General features: G+C 45.3%; 1 pseudogene; it reads right to left on the reverse strand.

Moving 5' to 3' along the window:
• Nucleotides 1-4,565: 4,565 nt before the first annotated feature.
• LOC138377069 (tropomyosin alpha-3 chain pseudogene) lies at nt 4,566-5,289 on the reverse strand (annotated as a pseudogene).
• Between the last annotated feature and the right edge of the window lie 4,927 nt (nt 5,290-10,216).

Consider the following 10,216-nt stretch of genomic DNA (forward strand, 5'->3'; position numbering starts at 1 on the left):
TTTGATAGCAGTGAACAGGTAAAGCATGCGCCATGTTCCAAGGAGAAGGGTGATCGTTTTGTTTTGTTTATTTCTACATCCCCAGGGCTAGTTCTGTGTTCAGTAAAACACAACTCAACCAAGTGGGTCTATCTTGGGAAGGGTATCACCAGTAGTTGATAGTATTAACAAAGGTGGGTTTTGTTTATTTCTGTGTATAAGACACACAAAAATGTGATGACTTTCCTGACCATCATGGTTTCCCTGATCTTTCTCCTGGTGGTTGCTGACCTGGTGCCCTGACTGGGGACACCAAGAACTGAGTGCTGGTCCCACTGAATGCAACAGGAGGAGCTGAGGCCCTACCAACCCTGAGGCTGGGGACAGAAAGAAGGATGGGAGAGAAGGAGAAGGACTGTTAGTACAAGTACAGAGGATCACAGTTCTCAACTGGGGATGATTCAGCAATGTCTGGAGACGTTGGTTGTCACACTGGGGGTGGCTACTGGCATCTGGTGGGCAGGAAACAGGTATGCTGCTAAACATTCTACCTGCACAAGGAAGCCCACGACAAATATTCATCTGATGCAACATGTCGGCAGTGCTGAGGTTGAGGCATTGAGTTGTAAACTTTCTGCCAAAAAGGAGGTAGACAACTCAGGGACAAGAAAGTCATTCTCATGGATCTTCCCTAACATCCATTTGCTTGTTTACCTCCATCGCCTTTTGCTTTCAACACAGGGTGACTTCTTACTCTCTAGCAGCCTCCTGTTCTCGTATCTCTGCTCCCCTGGACAGATAAGGACATCACAAGACTAGGGTTGCAGTTCATTCCCTGCAAATACTCATCAACAGAGTTTGCTCCTAAATTAGATCACATTTGTGCATTTAATGGCTATAGCTGGTCTTCAGGAGAGACCACAAGTCAATCTATTCTGAAATAGTCAGAGGGAGGGGAGTCACTGAGCATGAATCAGACATTCAGAGGAGCAAAGATTCAGGAGAGCAAAATAATGTCCTGCATTACTGGGAGGGGGAAGCAGAAGATGCAGAGAAGGGAAAGTAGCCTGACTCTGAGGGAGGGGCTGAAAGGGAGAGGGGGGAGGGGGAAGATCCTGGGTGGGGAAGGGGAGCCAGGCTGCACCTGGCACAGGAATCACCCCCAGAGACACATCCTGGGGGCAACAAGCCACCCTCCAAACTGTCCCCAGAAAACACAAACACTCCTTTAGAGGAGCAAGTGCAGGACATGAAAGAGGAGGAGACCATGTTAGAGGAGACTGAGAAGGGGGTGATTACAGCTGTGACCTCACAGGCTCCTCCCCTGTCAGCAGGAGTGGAGACACAGCCTGGTGTTCTCACCACTGCAGACCAGAATCCTGCCCTGGGGCCTTGCCTGGTCCTCCTCACCCTGCCATGGGCTCCAGGCTCCTCTGCTGTGTGGCTCTCTGCCTCCTGGGAGCAGGTGAGTCCTGGGCCCAGGGGACCCCACCCTTCTTCCCTGCCCACAGCAGCAGGCTGCCCCTGGCATGTGCCTGAATTCTGCTTCTTCCCCTCACAGGACCCCTGGACACAGCCGTTTTCCAGACTCCAAAATACCTGCTCACACAGATGGGAAATAATGTGTCCCTGAAATGTGAACAAACTCTTGGCAATGACGCTATGTACTGGTATAAGCAGGACTCTAAGAAACTACTGGAGATAATGTTTACCTACAATAATAAGGAACTAATTTTAAATGAAACAATTTCAAGTCGCTTCACACCTGGGTCTCCAGACAAAGCTCATTTAAATCTTCATATCAAGTCCCTGGAACCAGGCGACTCTGCTGTGTATCTGTGTGCCAGCAGTTATGACACAGCCCTGCAGAGTCCCTGCCTCTCTGTGCACAAACCTCCCAGCCCAGGCAGGAAGCTGTGGGGCAATGTGCTCCCCGCGCCCTGAGGCTCCGTTCTCCCTTCCCTGTTGGAGTCCGGCCTGAAATCCAGGCTGTAGTACAGGTGCCAGTACTCTCACAAGGGCAGTCCCACATTCACCCACACAGAGGTGGTGCAGAATTCCATTCATCAGCTAGAGCAGGAGTTCACAATAAATTCACCAAAGTACTAGAACTCCACAAACAAGACCTGTCCCATGCACTGAAGATCTTAACTCATGGAAGAAACCACTTCTTGTCTGTCTCTGCTGTACTTATTGGTACATCTTGCACACAGCATTCTAATTTAAAATGCACTATTGCTAAAAACCATGGGCACAAACATAAGGAGAGGAGAAGAAAAATGTTTATAAGATCAAAAGGAAATTCAGATTATCAATGCGTACCCTGTGTAACAGAAAAATATTAGGAGAAGCATGAAAGTCCATAGCAACAGGCAAACCGGAAAGAAGGAGTGGGGGAGAAGTGTTGGGTTTTGCACTGGTAGGTCTGAATGTAGGATTTGCTAATGGCTATTTCAACTGTGTCCTCCCTCTTAGGGAGCCCCAGCATGTGGCATCATTACCTGTGTGTGGCTTTTTGGGGTGTCAGTGGGAATCACAGCATGTTCGCCTTGTCTCTCCACTCTAGCTGGGTCTCAATGCCAGTGTCTTCCAGCTCTGAGTGACTTCTGAAATCTCTGCTGAACTCTCCAGCCTTCCAGGACTTGTTCTCTGCTCAGCACTCTTGACTCCCACCCTCTGCATATGCAACTCAGGAACTGGCCCAGAACAAAGGGAATTTCCTTCCCATACTCTTGGGGCTCTTTGTCAGTACTCTGTACTCCAACTCTTAGCTGTCTTAGAATCAGTTACATCTTCTCTTTTTAACACCAGTCAACATATACTACTACATTTTTATGTAAACATTTTTGGTTGAATTTACTTCATGTTCACTATTCCACTCTTCACGCTTCCTTCTTGCAACTCAGACTGTCCTGAGATCATTTTCCTTGTTCAGGAACATCCCTAATCCAGATGACTTAAGCTCACCTTTCACCCACCCCTTGCTGTGGGAAATGCCTATGTTAGCTGTTGTTCTCCAGGCAACCAAGGCTTTCACTGCCATTACTATTCAAGCTTTCAGTTTAAATTCTATGTTCTTTCTCTTGTAATTCTTGGAATTTGGTTTATTTACTGGGAGAAAAACAAAACAATGCAATAATTTAATGCGTAATTTTATTTATTCAAATTATTTGTTTCCTTATAGAAGGACCTAAATGTTTCCTTGCTGTGGTAGGTAAGTATTACAGTCATTTTTTTTTTTTTTTTTTTTTGGAGGGACTGGGTCTTTATTTCAAAAAGACACTTGTCAATATTCAGTATCAAAACAGTTGCACTATTCATTTTCTCTTTCTCCCAATCGGCCCGAAGAGACCACACCAAAGGAGAGTAGATTTTAAGCCAATCAGCTGCAGGATGTACACCTAACAGGCCTCACAGGAACCTCATCAAAAAGTGGGGATTGGGCAGGGGAAAAAACTTTAAAAGATCAGCACACTACCAGCCCACAAACTGTAGAGAGCTCTCACAGCCAGATGGGGTGTCCAGGGTGTCCCAAACCCAAAGAAGCAAAGTTTCAAAATAATACAAAATTTTCAAAGTTTTGTACATAAGCTCTTCAAGATTTCTCCAGCACTGACTGATACAAAGCACAATGAGATGGCACTTTTAGAGATAGCAGCTTCAGACCCAGAAAAGGGTAATGAGATGAGTTTCATATGGCTAAAACAGTGGCAAAAACATAATTTTCTTTCTTTCAAGGAGGCAGGAGAGCAATTAAGTGATCAACTCAAAGTAAGGGGCACATGATCCATTCTGTAAGTGGTTAGGAAGAAGGTAGAGATAGGACAAAAATTTGGTCTCAGAGGTCTCACCATCTTAATTTGGTCACTTCCAATGAAAAAAATAAAAAATAAAATTGTCCAAAGATACCTTAAAGCTGAAAACCTGAACAGCATGTTTTTGTTGGTGTTTTTTTTTTTTTTGTTCGGTTGTTTTTTTTTTTTGTTTGTTTGTTTGTTTGTTTGGCTCACTCCTCCTGGGATCACCTTTCAGGTTTGGCTGGTACTTTGTACAGAGCAATGAGGTTTTCCACAGTGGAGTCTTTCCCTGGGCTCTGTTTGGTTCTCAGTAAGGCAGGCCCATGCCTTTTTGCCTCCTCTATAGAGAGGGCAATATGCATTAAGCTGCAAAGTCACCTTCCAAAAGTGAGAAAGGGATTAGTTTGCTGCATCAGAGCTATGGAAGTATTTGGCATGTTTTACAAATGGTTGCTACAACAATGACAAAAAAAGGTAATTACAAAATGTGTACAACACAACATGCTTTTAAAGACATTTTGCATTGTGCTCATATTCCCCTAAATGTTGTTCCGAAAGGTGCTCAGCCTCTAGCCCAGCTGGAATCTCTGGGAAGAGGCAGAGACAGTTTGTTGAAAAAGACATGGTGGGTGGGGTGAAGGATAGAGGGGGATGAGGGGGATGGCGAAAGGAGAAAGCAGCCTTCCAGTTAAAGATCAGCCTTCAGTCTAAAGGTCAGTTTCGGGCAGGCTGGCCTCAGGCGGAGTCAGGGTCAGAGGGAGAAGCAGGGCAGGACGGGACTGGGGTGCTCTACATCTCATTCAGGTCAAGCAGAGTCTGGTCCAGCATCTTTGTGTGCAGAGGTGCTCCTCTTTGGTACATTTCAGTTTATCTCCCAAATCCATCAATTGTCTTTTCCAGCTTGGCTATGGGTCTCTGCCTCCTTGAGTTTATCAGTAAGAATCTTTATCTCTTCCTCATATTTGTCTTCTTTTTGAGAATACTTTTCTTCAGCAGCGCTCAGACACTTCAGGTTCTTGTCCATCATCTGATCTGCTTATCCATCTCTTGGCAACGGGACTCTGCCAGCTCAGCTCGTTCCTCTGCGTTCCAAGTCTCCTTCCATAGTCACCAACTTAACGAGCCACCTCTTCATACTTCCTGTCTGCCTCTTCTGCAATATGTTTAGCTTCTTTGAGTTGGATTTCCTGGAGTTCCAGCTTTTCTTCATCTTTTAAGGCCCAGTTTTCAATCACCTTCATACTTCTCTCACTCTCATCACAGCTTTTTCCACTTCCTCCAGCTTTTGCAGGGCAGCGGTCAGGCACTGCTGAGCACCATCCAGCTCCTCTTCAACCAGCTGGATCCTAGGGCTCAAGGAGGCCACCTCAGCCTCAGCCTGTTCCTGGGCCCGCCTTTCTCCCTCCACTTCCCGCTGGAGGCTCTCAGCTCTCTCCTCTGCATCATCAGCCTGCTGTTGCAAAACCTGGATCTTGTGCTTCACCACCTCCATGGTAGTGATCCCAGCCATAGTGCCTGCCCTGCTCCTGCTCGCGCTCCCATTCCTGCCTCCTCTGCTCCGCGTTGCAGCCGCTCCTCCTATTACAATCATTTTAATAACAACAACGTTAATCTTTAATCAAGGTTGAATTTTAGGTTCTTGTCTAAGAATGGAATATTTCCAACTGTAGCCAGTTGGAGGTCCATTGTGTATGGAACCTGTTCTGGAGGAGAATGTCTGATCCCCTTTTCCTAAATTCTAATCCACGTACCTTTACTTTTTTTGTTTTATGGGCCACATTGCATACCCAATGGAATTTTATATATTAGCAAAATGCTAATACTTTCCTCCTGACCCAGCACTACTCCAGGTTACAAAAAAAAAAAATACTTAAATATCGACCCTTGATTAAATCATGAGTAAGTATCGTCACTAGCTGCAACATAAATTTATATATAACAAAGAAGTATAACTATTTATACACCAAGCCTACAATTATAGTTGTCATTACAAACTGATAATGAAGATGTGCTGTAACAATAGACAGGAGGCAAAAATCATTCAGGGATTATAGATCATTTTATTTTTGTGTTTACTTATATCTTCAAATTTGATACAATAAAAGCCCATTACTGGCATGACATTACATTTCAAAAAACTGCATGATATTCCAATAAATAAATGGTCAAAAAGTATCAACAGTTTATAGAGGGAAGTGGAAGAACCCTATGGAAAGTCATCCTAGCTACTCCCAAGTTACAGAGCTGTCTGCAGAACGATGACCCTGCTTTGGTTTGTAAATGGAAAGTGCTTTGACAACCATTTCATATCACTTTCCCTGATTTAATAGAAGATGAAACATGGCATCACACATATGGAGTGATTGAAATACTGGGCGCATTTTTTGAACTTCATATGAGATACATTTTATTCCCCTTGTAAATACATTTAATTGCCCAACTCAAATAGAATTCTGTGGCCGAAAATGCTGATGTTTTTGTGCCTGCCCTGCTATTCCTCAGGGAGCATGTGTTGAACAACTCAGCTGCCCACAGGCTCCAGAGGGGCTGGATACTGTCTGATTGGCTCTTTACTAGCATCCAGACATAGACAATCCCTGTTGAGTAAAAAGTGGAGGGTCCCAGCAGTGTGGATGGCTGGAGTTGTTGGGACTCTCTTTGTGGTTTCCCAGGCTTCCTTCCTCTCCCTTCTCCCCTGGCTTTTCAAAGCCATCCCAGCTGCTCAGTGTGTGGCATGTGGGACACCTGGGTGGCTGAGGCTGGGGTGGGGAGAGGCCTGAGGTCTGGGAAATGTGCTGGTCTGGCCACAGGGAGGAGCTGTGCTCCAGTGAGGCCTCTGAGGCTGGGGCCTGGGGAAGGGCAGGGAGGGAGTGGAGGGCTGGGCAGGGGGGAAGCTGGCCCATTGGACGCCATCCTTACATCAGCTGGGAGCACCTGCTGTAGTGCAGTAATGTGAGTTTGAAATCAATTTCCCTTCATCATGCACCACATGCCTGTGTGGTTTTCTTTCAGCATCCTGCCCATGTTTGCTCTAGGCTCAGGGAAGACCCAAAGCTTCACCTAGTCCCTTCTGCGCTCCCCTCAGCACCCTTCCCAGAGCCTGGGCCATGCTTGGTATCACAGTCATACATTTTGAATGATGGACATTGGTCCAGAATGGAGCCGTGGTCATCTCACCACCCTGTATCCACAAAGCTGACCAAGGGGCTCCCTGGAGCTCAGACACTGAGGTCAGCAAAGTTTTGAGTGCTACTGTCCTGTGTGCCTGAGCAGGGGAGGGACAGACCCCTGCCAGGGGAAACTGTTGCTGAGAAGGGGTCCTGGAAGAGGGGGACCGAGGGAGGATCTATGTAATGAGGAGGGCAGCTAAGAGCAAATGGGCAAGTGTGAGAGGAATATCTTGAGAAGTAAAAAGCCTGCTCTGCTCTTCCTGGCCCACTCATTCACCCCTGCCCAGTCCATTCAAATCCACCTTCTCTGAGAATCCATAAAGGTTGTAAAAGGACAAGGACGAAACATCCCCTGGGGCTGGGGAAATTGTCAGGAGAGATGACATCACAGAAAAACCACCAACCAGGGCCAAAGAGAATGGAGCCCAGCCCCCTAGCCCAGAGCATCCCAGTTCCATGATACCCATCTGGTCCTGACTCTACCATGGGCTGCAGGCTGCTGTGCTGTGTGGTCCTCTGTGTCCTGGGAGCAAGTGAGTCTTGGGTTCAAACTCCAAGCCTTTTCCTTGTGGCTGCAGGAACACTCTTCCTCCTGGGCTCTGTCTAAATGTTGTCCCCTTCCCCCACAGTCCCCATGGACACTGGAGTTACCCAGGCGCCAAGACACCTGGTCATGGGAATGACAGAAAAGAAGTCTTTGAAATGTGAACAAAATCTGGGCCACAATGCTATGTATTGGTATAAACAGAGTGCTAAGAAGCCACTGGAGCTCATGTTTTACTACTACCTTCAGGAACTCAGAGAAAACTTGACTATGTCGAGTCGCTTCTCACCTGAAAATCCTGACAGCTCTCACTTGTACCTTCACCTGGATGCCCTGCAGCCAGAAGACTCAGCCACGTATCTCTGTGCCAGCAGCCAAGACACAGCCTTGCAGAGTCACCGCCTTCCTGTGCACAAACCTTCGGGCCCAGCCAGGCAGCTGTGGGAGCAACCGAGGGCTTGGTTGAGCATTTCTTGTGAGAACCCTGCCAGAAGTTTCAGAACACAGTACCACCTGCTCATGCGACCCATGCACAACTTTACAGATTATGCATGTGTTAAACATGTGGGTTTTCTTCTACATAAGTGACTCTGCCCTGTCGACGTGTTAAAACACACACACACACACACACACACACACACATTTGTTTCTAGGGTTTTAAAAATATTTAATAGCTTTTTTATAATCATGAAATAAAACAAACCGTTTGTGAAGGGGATCATTTGTTGTAAGCTGTGACAAGAATTCTCTAGTGTAAACAAACACTTGTGCCACCCCAGAGTCACACCCTGCGCTGGGACAGACACTGTCCTGTGAGGAGGCGTTTTGTTCTGACACTTCGGGTCCAGTGGTTTCCAGGCCTCTTCTTGGGAACCTCGGAGTCCCTTTTGTCATAATTGTTGCCACCCAGGGTCAGGCAGCACTGGGCTTTAGGGAATCAGAGAAGGGACTTCCAGGCAATAGTCCCAAGACCGGAGCCAGGTGGAAAGAATTGTAGGAGATTCACACTTTGAGAAATAAGTTCGAGAAATATTTATCTTTTGTCACCAATTCTTCTATTCCATATTTTAGCTTGTGCATTCTCTAATTTCTCTTTCTTACACTCAAAGGTGGACCCTAAGACCTAGACCTGATCAGACCTCCAAATAGGCACAGACACTTTCTCTGAACCCCACAGGCAGCAAACTTGCCTCTGTCTGCTCCGATCAGTTCAGAGCTTGTGGGCCCTGGGCCCGAAGCTTCCTTAACCATCCACTCTCTTTCCCCTGGTATGACATGGCCTTCATTGGCTGGGCATGGTGACTCACATCTATATTCCCAGCATTTTGGGAGGCCATGGTGGGAGGATTGCTTGAGGCCAGGAGTTCTAGACCAGCCTGGGCAACATGGCTGGATCCCAGACTGCATCTGTTCAAAAAATTGAAATGTCCTTGTTGGTTTGAGGTCTAAGCTCCTCACTGGATTTCCTCAACACACTAACACTTCAGGGCTATTTTTCTCCCTTAGGTCTCTCTCTTTATTTAAGTTGTTTTTTTAATTTGTTTAAGGGTATGGATTGCAAGTTTAATTTTGTTACATGGATATATTGCATTCTGATTTAGTGAGGGTTTTTAGTGTATCCATCACTGGTGCAGCATACATTGTACCCAAGAAGTAATTTCTCATCCCTCACCCCACTCCCACCCTCCCCCACCCTCACAAGTCTCTGCTGTCCATGATTCCATAATTACACACATGGCTGAGCCTGGGGGCATCGGTGTCCACGAGGCTCTGGCTTTTGGACAGAACAATTCTTATTTCCTCCATGCAGGAATAAAACTCTAATTTTATCTCAAAATCAGTAATTCCTCTTTTAGTGCCTCCCCATCCCATACTCAGGTCTTTCTTCTGGGCCATGATTTCAAGTCCATGTCATTTCACTGGCCAGTCTCCTTCTTCTCACCATGGTGTCTTCGACTGATATTAGTCCCCTAGCTCTGGCTAATGTGGGCCCCAATTCTATCATCTGCGATGCATAGATAGATTCTACCTTAGAGCAGGGCTGTAAAGACCCTATCTTTCACCACACACAAAAATAAACTGAAGATGGATTAAAGACTTAAATGTAAGACCTGAAGCCATAAAAATTCTAGAAGAAAATGGAAGAAAAACTATTTGTGATTTGGCCTAGGAAAAGAATTTTTGAAGAAGACACCAAAAGCAATTTCAACAAGTGCAAAAATGAAAAAAGGACGGAATTAAATAAAAAGGTTCTGCACAGCAAAAGAATTAATCAAAAGAGTAAATAGATAACCTACAAAATGGGAGAAAATATTTGCCAACTATTTTTCTGACAAAAGACTAACATCCACAATCTACAAGGAACTCAAACAAATCAGCAAGAAATAAAAAAGAAATAATCCTACAAAAAGTGTGTAAAAGACATGAACAGGTGTTTTTCAAAAGAATATATATACACAAATGACCAAGAAACAAATGAAAAAATGCTCAACATCATTAACCATCAGAGAAATTCAATTTAAAACTACAAAAAGACACCATCTTATTCCAGTTAGGATGGCCATTATTTAAAAACTCATAAAACCAATAGATTTTGGCATGAATGCAGTAAAAAGAGAACATATACACACTGGTGGGAATGTAAATTATAAAAATCACTATGGAGATTCATCAAAGAACTAAGAGTACATCTACCATTTGATCCTGCAATCCCATTACTGGGTATG

Source organism: Eulemur rufifrons, chromosome 29, assembly GCF_041146395.1.
Source record: "Eulemur rufifrons isolate Redbay chromosome 29, OSU_ERuf_1, whole genome shotgun sequence".
Classification (NCBI taxonomy): domain Eukaryota; kingdom Metazoa; phylum Chordata; class Mammalia; order Primates; family Lemuridae; genus Eulemur; species Eulemur rufifrons.